General features: G+C 45.4%; 1 protein-coding gene across 6 annotated transcripts in view; it reads right to left on the reverse strand.

Annotated features, from left to right (window-relative positions):
• Sncaip (synuclein alpha interacting protein) overlaps positions 1–13,120 on the reverse strand; it is a 143,057-nt gene extending 129,937 nt beyond the window's left edge. The window contains exon 1 of one of the 6 annotated variants that reach the window (XM_075968669.1): positions 12,475–12,574. The gene's annotated coding sequence lies outside the window, so the exon portion shown is untranslated. Of the gene's footprint in view, positions 1–11,864; positions 12,093–12,474; positions 12,575–12,806; positions 12,919–12,986 lie in introns of those variants that run through there. The other 5 variants (XM_075968666.1, XM_075968665.1, XM_075968668.1 and 2 more) reach the window with 5 other exon arrangements.
• Positions 13,121–16,275: the final 3,155 nt, after the last annotated feature.

Consider the following 16,275-nt stretch of genomic DNA (forward strand, 5'->3'; position numbering starts at 1 on the left):
TCCTCTCAGCTCTGATCCAGGAGACAGCCAGTCAAGTGTTCTGCTGCCTTTGCCTCTCAGGATGGCCCCCTGCTTTGAAATGCCAGCCCCTGAGTACAGCAGCCTTGCCTCAAATAGATCAAATAGGAATTTGTCCCTGCAGGGTTTTTTTTCCTCTTATTTTGAGCTGGGGGAGGACACTTTTTTATGCCTGGTCCTGCCTGAAATAGCACATAGCAATCTCTTGTTCTCAGAGACAAGGCAGGCGAGCTGGCATAGGGTCTCCTTCTCATGCTGTGTAAATGTCAGCTTTGCATTAAGAAAAAAAAACCTATTATAAAATGCATCATACAGTGAGGTTTGCCAAAAGGGGGAGAAAAGGGGAAAAGGGGGTAGAACTGGTTTTCTACATGCATGTTTTAATGATTTTGGAAAACTGTCAACCTGGATCAAAAAAATATTTAAATCTGACAGTTTCCCGCTAAGGCCATAATGCAAAGTCTGGAGAGAATTAAAGTTCAAGAAACTTTCTATTTTCTTGGTAAGTCCAACAAATAGAAAACTCTATTTCACTAAAACCCTAAACCTTCATGATGCTTATTCACGCAGGCTTTTGGGGGAGGCTTTTTTTTTCAAATAGCCACCGAGGGCGTGTACTTGGGCACACGTGCCATTATAAATGACAACTTTGAAAAGTCAGGGCTTCTGAGCACGAAACACACTTAGGAACATCGCAGAAGTGAGGAGCAGAGAAGAATCTCCCAACAGGGAGAGGCAGAACCCCCTTCTCAGCAAATCAATCTGGGACTTGCAAAGATCTCCACTCTATTTCTTAGCAACCCTCGTAAACACTGTACGACATCCAATACCCGAGATTTTTCACCATGTTAATCTCCGAGTACTCGATTCAATTAAAGATTAGGCTTCTCAATTGTAGTTTTAGTACACAGCGGGCTGCTAAATTATGATTATCAGTGGCTAAGTGTGCTTGCATCAGCACAACGCCGGGAATGAGCATGAATCATTTATTTCCATTGCTATGACTGCTCTTCTCCGAGGCGCTGCTCTCTGAGTTCGAGGGGTTTGGAGTTCATTGGAATTCTACGGTTAACACACAGCTCGGAGACCTCATTTATGAAAATTCCTTTAAACCTTTCACCACTTTGACAAATCCAGTCCAAGTTCACTGAGCCAATTCAAAAGTAGCTCTCAGCCTTTTTTATAGGTTTTCAATTACACTAGCGCAGCACCCCAGAGCCACAGGGTTTGAAGAAGTGCAAGTGAGATGTAGAGAGACATGGATTCCTTTTCAAGGGCCTCGGATGAAAGCAGCACTCCCCAGATTGGAGCCAGCGGGTGGAAACTGTGTCCATCTTGAACTCTCTGTGTCCTACTGACGCGGCCATCAGATAATTTACACATTGGCTCATGTTTAGTTATTTACCATATGGTATATGGGATGACTTGTTTAGCTTTTCGGGATTTGCTTTGCGAAAAATAAATATTGGCATATTACTTCACGCTCCAGTTGCCCTAGATAGAGTTTTCTTTATTTAAATTGCTCAAAATGTTGTCTGAATTCATTAATCGTCCTGATACACAGCATGGAACAGCAGGGTTTACTTTTCCTGTGTGGATCTGGGAACATAATTTCAGGCAGGTCAACGGGCCCTCTAGAGTGAATGTTGCAGAGTGTTTGTTTACATTGTGAAGATATGTCTTTGCCAAGGCCCCTTCTTATTGGCTTAATAAAGAGTTGAATGGCCGATAAGTAGGCAGGAAAAGGTTAGGTGGAACTTCCAGGAACAGAGAGGACTCTGGGAAGAAGAAAGGCAGAGTAGCCAGTCAGACTGAGAGGAAATAGTAGGTACAAGATGAAAGACAGGTAATGGCATGGGGCAGAATGTAGATTAATATACATGGCTAATTCAAGTTATAAAAGCGAGTTGAGACAAGCCTAAGCTAAGGCCAAGCTTTCATAATTAATAAGAAGCTTCTGCGTGGTTATTTGTGAGCTGACGGCCCAAAGAAACACCTCCTACAGGTGAAGATGGCATATGTTGGTCAAATTGAGGTTAGGCCTAATTCTGTTTTTTTATTTCCGCACTTTTCTTTTACACTTATTTATTTGTGTGTGTGTGTGCGCGCGCGCGCGCACGCACTCACGCACATGCATGCATGCGTGTGTGTATATACATGTGCCACAGCCCTCATGTGCCACAGCACTGAGGTCTCACCTGTGTAGAGGTCAGAACATAACTCATAGGAGTCAGTTTTCTCTTTTAACCATGTGGGTAGTGGGGACAAAACTCAAGTCATCAGGCTTGGCAGCCGCCATCTCTATCCAGCAAGTCATCCTGTTGGCCTTCAAGGCGTTCCCCTTATTATTACTGAAGATTAATTTTATTTTTAATTGTGTGTGTATATATGTGTGCTCCTGAGTGTGTGTGTGTGTGTGTGTGTGTGTGTGTGAGAGAGAGAGAGAGAGAGAGAGAGAGAGAGAGAGAGAGAGAGAAAGAGAAAGAGAGAGAGAGATCAATGCAGGTGTCTCTAGAAGCCAGCAGAGGGTGTCAGATCCCCTGGAAATGGAATGGCAGGAGGTTGTGAACTGCTGGATGTGGGTACTGGGACCTGAACTGGTGTCCTCTGCAAGCAAAGTATGTGCTTTTAACAGCTGAGCCATCTTTCCAGCCCCTCAATCACCCTTTAAATGGGCTTGCGGTAACTATATTCTTTTTCCTATTTTTAAGGGTTTTTACTACTTAGATGAACCACCGATAACTTCTCCTGTTTCAAACCTGATTTTGTTTTTTACAAATTGGTATGGTTTACGAGAGTGGCAATCTTTTAGATGTGGTTGAATGGATTGTTTTAAGTGACATTTATCACTGAGGATAAAGCAAACAAGCAAAAACATGCTTTTAACCATTTAGGAGCACTTGCAGACATTAAATATTGCATATGCAAAGATGATTGCACTCAGGATGTAAATCTCCCATCTTCTCAGGGGGAGGAAAGCCAACTGGAAATCACCCGCAAACAGAGCTCATGATGACTCTAACAGCTCTCAGCTGCAGCCTGCCTTTTCCTTGTGTGTTAACGCTCTGTATGTCAATAGGCTTTTGGTAACCTCAGTAAGAGGTCTGTCTAGAGGATGACTCTTTGGGTTTGGTTCATCCTCCTGTTTGTTTTCCTACCCTGGAAAGAGTATTTCGGTTTAACATAGTAGAGTTCTTGGCATAAGAGAATGAAATCAAAGATAAGCAGTAAATGTGTAGGCTCAGTACCTAGCTGTGCAACTTCTCGCTTCCTGGCTGTGGAGGTTTCCAGTGTGACCCAAAAATGGGGCTCTGTGACTCTGGACAGAGGTAAGGGGTGGGAACTAGAGGCTGTGAATATGGTATGCTAAGTGTGGACAGGCTAGCCTCCATATAACAAATACTTCAGTCCCTAGGCTTGCAAATACCATCCTTCATTCATTTCCCACCTTCTGAATGCCCATGGCATACTACAGCAGGAACGCTATAGCTACACTACATCCTATAACATGAATAAGAAGGATGGCAAAGCTTCCTTCCTTATTCTCTGACCCGATTCGCAGAGCATACAGAGCCACAGACATCTCCGGTCCAGTCAAGAGCTGAGGTTTATGCTAAGTGCTGAGTGAGTCCGATGAAGAAAACTTGGTAAATCTGGAGTCCAAGTTTACAGTCCACTACAGTCCAGTTTGGGGCCACAAGCAGCTGGCGAGCATTGGAAATGTGGCTTGTCTGGGTTAAGTATAAAATGCACATCAAATTTCAATGGCTTAGTGTGCAAAAAATAAGAAGAATGTGAGGTATCTGGTTAATGATTTAGAACACGTGGAAACGTTCCAGCTGTAGATGCTCTGGGTTAAGGAAGAGGTTATTAAAACCAGCGTCACATGTTCGCTTTTCCTTATAGTATGCCTACTAGGGAACGTGAAATCACCTATTTGTTTTGCATTCATGGGATTTTTACCTTTTTGTCTGTAAGAGGGAAATTCTAGGGAGGTTCTGGGAGGCTGTCTCAAGAACAGGCCAGCAACAGGGAAAAGTGCCCATGGTAAGAAGAGGAGACAGAGACTGGCCATGTTGCTGCCTTCTGAGTTAGTCTGTCTGCTGCATTCATTTGCACCAAAGGGAGCCAGAGAAGAAAATCCAAGATAATAACATCTCCAGTAAATTAGGAGCAGCTTGTGGTTTAAAAGGGAACAATTCTCTACTGGGGGCCAGACCAACTGGTTAACCCCGTCTTCACCCCATCCGAGGTTAATTCTTTTGGCCACTCTGACTTTCCCATCTGCAAAGAGGAGACTGATCAATTCCTCTGTCTGCTTGCCCTCCCCTCACCCCCATTTCTGTAAACAAGATCTCTGGAGGAGACAGTGGCTTGTGACTACAGTTCTGAAGCAGCAAAGAGCAGAGAAACTGCAGCAGAAAATTCTGTATGCTTCTGTATTCATTAACCCTAATGCTCATGTAAATAGCTGAGCGCCTCCTGGACAGATGCAAGTACCACAAACTTAGCCTCCATATCTGTCAGTGCACTGATGTGTCTGTGCTTGGAGGACAAAGGTTAACCTACAACAATTCATATCTTCAGGTGGGTCACCAGGAGAACTGGCACTCATTTTTGTTGTTGAGGATCTACTTGGCTAAAATTTTCAACGTGTGAATTGTACCTGGTAGTGGGAGTTCACATTGAGATGACCAAACCAGGAAAGCCACGCCTAATGATGCTAAATGCTCACTGTGTGAGCGAGGGACAACTGAAGGAGAATGAGCAGAGACCTTAGAGCCTAGAGTGCTGCCCGAGTCTGTGCTGGGGTCACTGGAAGAGGCTTCTGCAGTAGAAGCAGCCGCTTAAACGACTTTCCACAGGAAAGGTTGAGGGAGGCTCCAATTTCCATAGCTCAGCGTTGACTCTACAGTAGGAGGCAGGGCACACAGAGGCATCCTGAAGTAGTGGACAAAGCGATTCTGACTTTAATTGCATTTTATCACATGCTTGCTGGAGATCTTAAGTTCTGGCCATTTACCTCATTTACAATGGCTTAAAAGAGTTTGTGGCACAGGTCGTAGAGAGCTGGGTAACTATGAAACACTTTCCAAAAAACACTGGCAAGTGACAAATACAAAATAAATGGTTACGTGTGATATTTAGTAAACATCCAACTATCACCTTTCTTCTGGGTCAGTTTTTAAACTTTCTATATAGGTTACAGGGTCCATGGAGTCATGGGAAATCAACAGGAAGTAGGATACAGGTATGTTTGCACATCTCTTTTTTCTCAAAGACAAGATTCCATGACTCTTATGAGAACCTTAGATGAAAAACATAGGTTAAGCAGCATTGAGCTCTGTGGCTTGCAGTGTCTGTTTCCTTCTGGAAATGTAGAGTGTGCATGTGAATGGCTCTCAGAACCAAGCCTTTCTTGTCTGCTCCAGAAAACAAAGCAGTAAAAACACTAGGAACAACAAGCCCTCAGAAAGGAACTGGCGTTTTCAAGGTAGTTCTGAGGTAGGGTGCCGGAATCATCCCTTCTGGGTATCTTTTCCATTAACCAGTTTGCCAATGGTTGGGGTGAATGTGCTAGGATGTTTTTGAAATGATTTATTTTTATTTGTGTATGCGAGGGGTGGTATGTACATGTGAGATTGCAGTTGCCTGTGGAGGCCAGCAGGGGGTGCTGAATACTCTGGAGCTGTGCCACCCAGTATGGGTGCTGTGAGCTGAGCTAGGGTCCCCTGAAAGATCACAGAGCTCTTACTACCACTGTTCATCTCTCTAGCACCACGTTTTATTCTCCAGAGGCAGTCATTTAACCTTAAAACAGCACTAAAAACATAGTGTGTAATGAAATGGGAGATTCAAGTCCAGGCTTGTTTTGATTGGTCAGCCACCTAGGCGAATTCTCCTGCCATCTGGCCACCACTAGGAAGACGTTTGCAGGGAAACTCGCAGTTGCAACTCTCTGTCTTTGTTTCCTCGCCGGAAACCAAAGACTTCATTCATGAGTCTGCCATGAGAATTAAATAACCAAGTAACTAGAAGGCATCTAGCAAGCACCTAGCGCAGACCACCACAGACCTCACAAAAGCAGCCACTGGTTATCCTCCTTTGTGGTAAGAGCAATGATTCTTCTGATCTCCAGGCCATAGATGTTAGTCCGGCAATTTCCATTGGGTTGCTTCATTTTCAGGCTCTATCTTAATGTAGTCATTAGGGACTAATTAAAAGCCAATCATGAAAAAAAACTTTTGATAAACTATCTGAACAGCAACTTCAAAGAGCATCTGACGTCATGCCTAACATTCTGAGCTACGCTTGTGAGAATCAAGTTCAAGGAAACCAGATAAACCCTAAGAGAAAATAACCTCTGAAAACCTCTCTTAAAGTTGAAAGATTCAGGACGCATGTGGTGTGAACAGCCATTAGGCTAAGCAGAGTGGTCTCGTTCTTCAGCCATATGTGGGGAAGACTGGCGTGCATACGGAAGGCTATATGGGAAGGTGAGTTGTGATTCAGGGCACATATGAGGAGGTAGACATCAACGATTCTCAAGAAAAAAATAATGGGGTTGAGTTTGAAAAGATAATAGATGCACTAATACTGTCTTTATTATTGCATCAAGAATATGCAAAAAAGATGCAATCATATCCCACTGAGGCAAGAGCTCATGTAAAAGCCAGAAGGTGATGCACGTCAGTCAATACGAACACATCTTTCCTTCTCCTCTCTTGTACCCTCAGAAGGCAAAGCCCACACCACAAGACCTTAGGACCCAAGGTTCACAGCCTGGACTTCTCCCCAGGGCAGTGACAAGGTTGTGAGTGCTTCTAGTTACACAGCCTGGCTGCATCTACTGCTCCAGAAAGAGAACCTGTAGCTGTGGAGAGAATGGACCAGAACGGAGACTGGAGGTATCATCTTCCGGAGCCTCGTAAAGTGAAGCATTGATGGTTTACAAGGAGAAATAAAGATTTGAAATCGGGGCGGGAGGCTCCTGTGTGTGACTGGGGGAAAGGGAAAAGAAGAAGTTTGACCTAGTTTCAAGGTTTGGAGCCAAGGGATGCAGTGAGCGGGCATAGTTTTCAGAAAAGACAGACGGAATAGGTGTCTGCTATGTCTCCTTCTACAGCACCCACTCTCTCTTCTTTTTGGTATTTTCTTTTTAAGCCAGTCTTAGCACCATGCAGAACAGGGGCTCTGACCTGGCTCTCTCGAGTTACCCTATTTGTCCCTTCCCACTTGAGTAGGCGTAGATTGACACTTGGTTTCTGTTACTCACGAAAAAGCATGATCCCTAAGAATTTCTATTTCAAAAAAAAGTAAAGTTATTTTTTAGTAAGTGATGTATTAGAAGAAAGAGAGATAAAAACCTTATGTCACTGTGACAGGAGTGACTCAAAACGTTTCAGTCCACAAAAGGCACTTAGGGATTTTATAGCCAACTCTACCCTGAATAATGAAAAGCCAGAGCAGACTGCTTTAGAAAATGTTACTGCACCAGATAATGGCACGTTCACTCATTCAATTAACATTTATTGAGTATCTTCAGGGTTCTTAGGCTTGGGCAATAAAACAAGAAAATACTATAAAAGTGTACGCTGGGGTTTAAGCTGGTCCATCCAAGGCTTGTCCACAAAGCACTGCTGTATGTGCTGTTCAGACTAATTGCGTGAAGTCCCCGAAGCCAGGTGTTCTGTCTGGCCCAACAGCTGCCTTTGATAGCGAGGACACCACCTGAATTTCAGTCTGGCTACCTATATATGAGGCAGATGAAGCAGCGATTTGAATATGTCTTCAGGAGAAAGACAGAACAGATGTGTCTCGAATTCCATTCCTTTCTAGTGAAATGTCCGCTAACGTTTGTGAAGGAATCCAGATGAGGCATTGTGCAAGCCTGCCTTTTCTCTCTTTGCCTTCCATGAGAAAACCTGACTATTCTGTGGGTTTAACTTTTATAAATGCACCTATGGTTCACTGTAAGTATGTCTCACTTGCTGCCTCCTGCCTACTTCACGGTGGCCAGGCCCAAATTAATTGTCAAGCGTTCTTCTGCAGTGGGCATTTGATGATTCTGGCACCCTCAACTAGCCCTGCTGCTAGTGGTGATGTTCCTGAGGATGCATTTACTGACTCCCCTATTGCATGCCACCTTGGGGAGGCTGAAAAGCAACGCTTCTGGTTCAGGAACAAGCATGGCCCCCTGGCTAGGCCAAATGGGTCTGCTATGCCAGATTCAAGGCCGGAGATTGGCTCCTTTCTCCAGACACCTAGAATTGCTCTGGCCATGCTAAGTCAGGTCCTCCTGATTTTCTTGTAACTTCTTAAGGCCTCCTGGAATGTTGGTTTGTCTATCCACAGTAGTCCAGGAAAATACGAACCCTAAGTAACAGCTAATATGCACAACAGACTCTAGCTTAATAAACTACGTTTGCCTTCATGCTGCCTCCTTTCTGGGACTGATTTTTTTTCTTTCACCCACAAATGAATCACTTATGGATTTCTCCATTTCTCATAAGAGCACAATCCTCCTTTAAGTCTCTTAAGCTTTTCTAAATCTCAGAGTGATTTTGACCCTGTGCTCCCGCCAGCCATATTATCAGTCACCTGACCCTAAATCTGGATCCTCCTCGATAGATCCCTTGCTTCTTATATTCCATAAACACCCTTCACCTCTTTCCAGCCATATCCTGCTGATTCTGCCACCAGTGCTCCCACCCCCAGTCTGCCATCCTATAAGGATAGACGTACGTTCTTTACCACCATGGTGCCATTCTTCTGAGATAATGAAGCAGCGGGCAATTCTCAACTTACACGCTGAGTGCGCCATAACCACGCAAGCTCTACGATTCTGTTTCATGAGTTAGTCCTCAGCAGAATGTTCCTTCTAGGAGCAAGTATACTCACATGTCTCAGATTTACTCTTCAAAAAGCTATGTTTTTATTTCAGTTCCTTCCCAGCTCAGGTGTTGTCTTTCTAACCCCCTCAAATCTGGGGTGAACTTTGAATTTGATAGGCCAGTGAGAAAGTAGTGACCGCGTTTGCAGATACTCAGCACTGTTGGCTGCTCAACTGCTCCCTTCACTGGTCTCTGAAGATGGAAGGGAGGTTCATGTCCCAGTTCACCCATGCATTTTGGTAAGAGCCTGACAACAGGCAGACAAGTAGTCAAGACAATCCAAGATCAAAGGTCATCCTCCCAGCTGACTAATGATATCATCTACAGGAACCCAAATTGGATTAGCAGAACCTAGACCAAACTGCTGACCAACAGAACCATGAACTTTAGTAGGTGTTTTAGCAACTAAATTATAGAGTCAACGGGTAACTGATATGTTTATTTTCCTCATAGTCCTTCACAGTTATTATTTAATTCTTGGGCTCTCAATTCTAACATGTCTTCTTTCATGTTCTGCATCATTATTTAAAATTTTAGGTATCCTATTCTCTTGCTTATAATTTTATTATGAGAAAAACGCACACACGTGTGTTTGTGTGTGTGAGTGTGTGTTTATGTGTGTGTGATTTATTTTATTGTTTTCGTTATGTGCATATGTCTCTGTGAATGGGTGCCATGAGTGTGCAAATACTGGCGGAGGCCAGTAGGGGGCGCTGAATACTTGGAAGCTGGAGTTAAATTGTGAGCCACCTGGAAAGGGTGCTGAGAACAGCACTCAGTGCCCTTAACCTCTGAACCATCTCTCTGACCCGTTTATAATTTTATATTCTACACATACCCAAAATGAATATACAATAACTGTTTAAGAGTCAAGTAGAACCTTTGCAGGGCCCAGGCATCAATGAACAATCTTTCTTTTTGGTCATTAATTTTATTTATGGTTCTGATTATTTTTCTTGAATCGAGTTCTGATTTTGAAGCTCTAGCTAGCATAGAAATCATTATGTATCGCAGGTGACCCTTGACCTTGTAGTTATCCTCCTGCCCCCTACCTCTCAAGTGTGGGAATTACAAGTTAAATGTCACTATGTCCACCTATGATCATTACTTTCGAAGGCTTAATAAAAGAATTAAGTTTCCAACCATAAAATATAAAGTCTATTACTGTATTGGAAAAGAATGCATAGTATATATCTAAGAAACAAAATTAGGTATTCATTTCAGGAATTTTTACTTTGCAAGTAAATTTACATATCAAAAAGCAAAAGTAAACAAGTGTATGCAGGTTCACATTGCACAGAAACAGTTGTTTGATTTTCCCCGTACATTATCTGTCTCAGAAGACACATATTTCTCCTATGGGATTCGCATCTGTAACCTGAAAGATTGCCAGACTCTAGGCTTTTACTCTAAGAGTGTCACCGATCCTCATGTGGCTCTTCAATTAAGATTTTGCATTTAAAAGAGAAAGTCCCTTGTGTTGTTTCTAATGATGCACCTGCTACTTGGGAGATTTCTTCTTCTCGTAAGAAACAACTTAAATCTGGCAAGACACATGGCTCCAGGCTTTCTCTGATAATATCAAAGAGCATTTGTAGGTTTTAGATGTTTGTGTGGGTTTCCCTCCTCCCGGGCGCAGTGAAGTCCCTCCAAGTCCTCCCAAAACAACAGTGCTCGCAGATTTTTTTTTTTGGCTTCTACTCTCTGTTTCCACTGTACACCTGCACTGCACAGCTGTCTGGACTCAGCAGAGCTGTGATACGGCTCAGAAAAATCCACTCGCTTCAGCCACTTCCTTTCAGATGTGGACAAGTAGGACGCATCACATTAACGAATGCAGTATCGTTTTGGATCATTCAAACCTTGTAAACTCTCTTCGTGAAATGCTTCGGGACAATAACGCTTATGTTCGAACGGATAAAAGCTCTCATGCAAGCCTCCGTTTTTAATCAATTACTGCCATTAATGGTGTTCTATGACCCTTCAGAAAAGCACGATCATCATCTTTCCTGATTCTAGACCTAAGAGTGCATGTGCATTTGATTACGGTCGATCCTCAGCTAACACTCCCTTAGAAAGAGACTTCTGTGATCATCCCCCAAAATGTCACACATTCTTCTATTAGTCGTAAGGACAGTTTACAGGTGTCTCCCGGCACTTTGCTATGCAGAAAGTAATTTAATATCACGACACATCAGAATCAGCCAATAGACATTGCCTCCCAGGTGTGTACGCATTAGCATACTGCCTTCCCACAATTTGCTCTCTTGACTTTTAAATTTTTCAATATGTACAAATGAAATACAGGTTTGAATCTATTCCCGACTGAGATGTCTGCTTCATAATGAGAAATAGGTTTTCTGCCTGTTTGCGGATTCAGCACCAAAAGGATGCCTGACCATAATGTGTTTAGAGCTGACACCTTGGAGAACTGACATCTGCACAACTGTAATCCTCCTAAACCTCCCCAGATAGCCCTTATTTAATTTTGCAAACTGTACCCTGGCAGGGCTCCACAGCACGTTTGTGTGTGGCGAGACTGTCCTGCAGTGGCGGTTCTTTCTTCTTAGGGGCTCTTTGATGGACACTTGTCAGTAACAACCCAGAGGAGTGGGGCCCCACCTTCAGCAAGTGAAAAACCAGGGCACGGATAGCAATGCTTCCTTAATTAACTTTCCCAAGGAAAGCAATGTTCCCACAGGAAAAAACAACACGTTTCCACCCTCCTAGCGGCCCATTGGAAATGAGCAACAATGCAGTTGCCTTTTTGTCTCCTGAAGACTTTCTTTGCTGCAAGCAGTAGCGTGTTCCTCAAAGAATGCTAGTATTTCCTGTGGAAACTGTATGGCTGCCAGAACTGGCTCGGAATATTCCCCCTTTTCTTTTCGTAAAAATGAAATAAACAAAACGTGGCATTTGACAATAGCCAACACTGGCTTCATCCCCACTTACCACCTGCAGACGAAAGTCACCGCCACGGAGAGGGTCGGGAAAGAAACCTTCCCTATGACATGGACATGCCCGGGACTCCGGACAGCGCCGGGAGGAGGAGCTGAGGCTGGACGGGGCAGCCTGGGTGCCACGGGGCTGATGGGCCGGGGTCTCCCCTCGGGCAGCGACACCACCCGGAATCCCCTTCACGTTTGTTATTGTTCTAGTTACTAGTGTGGCTATCACTATGCCTTCGCTCCTCCTTGAGAGCTCCTAGGAGCCTTGGCACAGCCCATCCCCGCCTCCGGGACCATCGGAGGTAGCCGCAAGCGAAACGCCGGCGCAAGGGCCAATGAAAAGAACAATCCCCTGCACCGGAGCCAAGGACCGCGAGGCGGGAGCGACTTGGGTCCCCCGGGGTGAAGGCGTCTGGGTGACCCCAGCGAATCTACCCCAGTGACTTTCAGCAGCGGCACCGCGCGGCCCGGGGCAGAAGGGACCCGAGGCACAAAGGGGGCCCCGGGACCGTGGAACCCTCAGGGTATCGCCTGGGTGCAAAGTTGCACGGGCTCATCCGCCACTGCCCGCGTCCCTCTCCTCCCCGCAGCGCCCGCGGGGGACCTGGACTCACCGGAGCACGGAAGGACGGCGGGAAGGATGGACGGACAGACGGCGAGAGCGGCGGGCGCAAGAGACCCGGCGGGCGGCGGAGGCGCTGCCGCGGCCCCGCTACGTCACAATGCGGCCGGGCGGCCGGCGCCGCTCCCCGGGCCCCCCAACGGGCGCGCGCGGGCGGGGACACCCGGGGCGGCGGGGCGCCGAGCCCAGGGACGCGACCACTACGCGGGGCCGCCCGCCCGCCTGACAGTGACTGTCCCTCTGTGTCCCGGCCCGGCCCACGCCCCTCGCCAGCAGCCTCCTTCCCGGGTGTCCCCAGCCGGCGAACCTGCTGCCTCTGCTTACCTCGCGCTTTTACCTCCGCTGCCTTGGCTCTTCTTCGCAGCCTCTCTCCTCTCGTCCCCTCCTACTTTTGGCCCCCTCTTTCCACTTTCTCCCCCTCCTCCCCTCTGGCTTCGCTGTCCCCCCCCTCCACCCCCCGCTTCCCCCCTCTCTTTCTTCCTAGGAAATGAAATCTCCCCTCACCGCGATCCATGAATCAACCGCTGCCACCTCATTGGTCCCCAAACCATTTCAAGGTTCCAGGGTAAAACCGGGAAAAGACACTCTCGGAGAAAAAAGGAAGGTGGCAGTGGTCCTGGGAAACTGTTGTGTCTGACAAGCGTTTTGGCAGAGTGTTGTGCCTTGGCACGGCGTCTTCAACCCCAATCTTCCCCTCTCCAAGTCTCGCCCACCCTGGAGGACTTAACCAAGGAGTAAAGGGGCAGGGCTGGGGGCGTTTTACCCAGAATGTTCTGTACTCCTGAGGGGGTGGTGCTAGAGATTTTGGTCTGAAATGACAGTTAATCCAGCGGTGTTCTAATGTTCCCAGGACGCTGTGATAATAGTAACTTTGCTCTTAACATCCCTGAAGGTGGGGGCAGCAGGGATGCCGCTAGATGAGGCATCAGAGTTGCTGGCAGCAGTGGGTGCCTGCCTCTTTCCTATTTCCGAAACAAAATCCGGGGAGAGTGGGAGCCTTGATAACAACATTGGCTCTCTGTTGCTCCTTGGAAACCTTTAAACGGTTTTGGACAGATCTCTGTTTCAGGCGGGGGACAAGATTTGGAGACTGTCTGAGCAAAGCCATTGGTGACTATGCTCTTGTTCTGGGATATAAGCTGTATGCTTGAGTTTGTCCTGAGGAATGTGTGAGGGAGTAAGCACTGGTCAATTTAGGGTCATCTTGGGTCCCTATCAGCCAGTTCTAGAGGATGGGAGTGACTCTGAGATCCAGGGAAACCCAGCAGTACCTGGGTGCTAGGAACGGAATATGTCCCAGGGTATCTGTCACTGGAATAGACTACTAGAAAGAAGGAAGGGCCTGGCTGGTTAAACGCTGGTACCCTGAGTAATTGAGTGACTGCTGGGATCCATAAGGCGACTCTTACCCAGCTGGAATCCTGCCGGGAAATGCTACCACAAATGAAGGCCACCCCCAGAAATGACAGCCTTGAGTGGTAGCAGAAGACAGCTCCTGTCCTTTCATTCCATTTCCTACTCAAAGACTACATTTCTCCCCTAGGTTTCACCCAACATATCACGGAGTTCTGCCATGTGTTTATATGTAACTTATCACGTATAAGTACACGCATGGAGCGTGGCTTCACAGTTCTAAAAATGCATGTTTTCCCTGGGTAGAAAATATGAAATCAGATGATATCATATGCCACTAAAAATACTTTAAAAATATTGGGTTTAATTTTCTCACATCTGTTTAAAATAAAACGTCTTTTTTTCCTGGTGTGAAGTCTGAGAAGAGCACATCTCTCCTCTCTCCAGCAGATATGGGTGGGGTTAGTGGTTTTTTCTGACTTGGTGGTATACAGGGTACAAATGCTTGCTGATTCCTGCCCTCCTGAATTCGCTGAATCCCTTTCTTGAAAATAAAAATCAGATTTGAATTTATTAAAATCAATTATTAGACTTATAAGTAGATGTCTCTTCCATTTGCCCCAACATCCTATAATTCTAGCATTGAGCCAGATGTTTACATGAGTCAATAAGGAGAGGCTGGATTTTGTTGTATTACAGAAAGTGGATTGCCTGGGGAGAAGAGGTTTTCCTGGCCACAGCAGCCAGCATGCCACAGTGAAAGGCAGAAACCTTTGTGATGTGTCTTCGGCTATTTACCCTACTTTATTTTTTTTTCCAAAGTTCTTTTGTTACTTTTTTTTTCTGCTCCCAACATGTTTTTGATTACATACTCACCATTGTTTCCATGTGATTATTTTTACGCTGTGATTTAAATCTAGGCTTGTATACACTTTCCCACATAGACTGTGTGTTTGCTTTTGTTTGGACTGTTTGTTGGTTTGCTTCTCCTATACAAACCCTTGCCAAATCCAAACCACAAATTGATCCACCAAAGTGTGGCAGTAATGAAGTAGTTCAGTTCAAACAGCTGCTAGATTTTAGATTGGATGGCAGGAATGCTGGCTTCCTCCGCATAATGTTGACTTCTTCCCCCTCAAACTAACCAGCTGATGCTAAGTTTTTCTAACTGCTCATTATTAACATCCAGTCTCTGACAGGCAGTGTCCTAAGGACCGTCTGCTGTGTGTTGAACCAAGAGTGCCTCATTAAACCACAGCCCACAGACCATTTGCCCCTCTTAACTTTCCCTCTACCTGGGCCTGTCATGACACTGGGTGTGCTCCACTTCGTGCTCATGTACTTTGGCTTCTTATGCATTTCTTATCCCTGCCATTCGGTTGTCACTTCCCGCCACAATGACAGCAAGCTCCTAGTACTCACATTTGGATCCTCGGCACTGAGCACATTTTTATACCCGGATTTAGCTACTGAAAATAATTAGTGAAGAAGTGTATCTCGCTGTAGATCATCTGCCAGAGAGCTGCCACGGAACTGCGCGTTCAATTATTACAATTAAACATCTGCCTCCTCTTTCCTTTTGCCCAATTTCCATAATCTATCTTTATGGGTCTATGAGGATTGGCTAAAACTACCACAATCCAGCTAGTGATCAAACAGAAAAGTGTTTTCTATTTTTAAGTGCAGATTTTATTAATAAAACATTCAGCTTTGCAGTTAAGGCTTTTTTTGAGTGAGTGAGTCTGGCTCATTGAAGAGAGGCCTATTTGAGGTCGTCTCTGATTTCTGCTTGGGAACTATAATTTGGTTGCATTGGGCTACTTTTTTTTTATTCTGGAGCCAAGTTTGCCTCATTTGTTTGGCTCTCAGCATGTTTGATCCTAAATTATTTACATCAGGAATCTGATGATAACATCTTATGCAAATGTGTGTGCCTATCAGTCAAGATAGGTTAGGTTGTGCTGTGGTAATGAACAACCACACACATCACCACCCTGAACTCCCACAGATTAGTTTAAAGAATGTATTTCTTGTTCTCATTATACTGCAATTTCAGATCGGCTGCGTGCTGTTTCACAAGTGACTTTGGTTACTCGAAGCGGGGGAGGCTATCTCTAGCATCTCCCGCTAGAAATTAGGTGGCCAATCTCAGACATCTTGCTCACAACTCACTGAGCACCACCAGCCCTGCGGCCCCACCAGATGCCAAGAGGATAAAGGAGCCCAGTCCTGCAGTTCCTCCACTGCACTGGCTAAATAACACTGCAAAGAATTGTGAACACTCTGCCCATGCTGTCGAGCTGTGAGGAAAAATTTCAAAAATATATTCTAGAGTTAACGTTGATTTCTGAAGTAGTTGTGGAAGCAAAAGTAGGGGAAAATGTGACTTTCTCAAATGCTCAGAGACATAATTCTTGAGCATTCTCCCCCCCCCCCCCAG

Source organism: Microtus pennsylvanicus, chromosome 4, assembly GCF_037038515.1.
Source record: "Microtus pennsylvanicus isolate mMicPen1 chromosome 4, mMicPen1.hap1, whole genome shotgun sequence".
NCBI lineage: Eukaryota > Metazoa > Chordata > Mammalia > Rodentia > Cricetidae > Microtus > Microtus pennsylvanicus.